The following is a 542-nucleotide window of genomic DNA, read 5'->3' on the forward strand; positions in this document are numbered from 1 at the left end:
ACATCCGCTTTTTTAACAAATATACAACGAAATACACTTTTAACGCGTCGGCATAACGCGTTGCATTACGCATTAAAGCACGTGTAAAACATATCACCGCGTTATTTAGCAAAGTCCGTGACTCCTCGTAGAGAAAATCCTCGTAGGGAGGGAGCAATACGCACGTAACGTGTTGCGTTAAATAGATCCAATGAATGTAATGTTTTCAACAGTGTTGAACCGTGATTGAAAGCGGTTTCCCACGAAACAATGAACGAGAATCAAAGTTTGTACTGGTAGAAGCGTTAGATCTAAAAAAAAATCTAAACAAAAAATGGTTACCGATCCTATTATTTTTCCCGTAGATATATCTCGAAAAAATTGTTAATTGGTAACGTAATCGCGATTTTCCTGTAAAAAAGAAAAAAATTCTTCGTTTTCCTTTTCTTTTCTTTTCTTTCTTTTTTTTTTTCTTTTTTAGACGCTTCGTCGAACTAGAAACTACTACTACTACTACTACTATTACTACTACTATTACTACTACTACTACTACTACTACTACT

Source organism: Apis dorsata, unplaced genomic scaffold, assembly GCF_000469605.1.
Source record: "Apis dorsata unplaced genomic scaffold, Apis dorsata 1.3 scaffold_396, whole genome shotgun sequence".
NCBI lineage: Eukaryota > Metazoa > Arthropoda > Insecta > Hymenoptera > Apidae > Apis > Apis dorsata.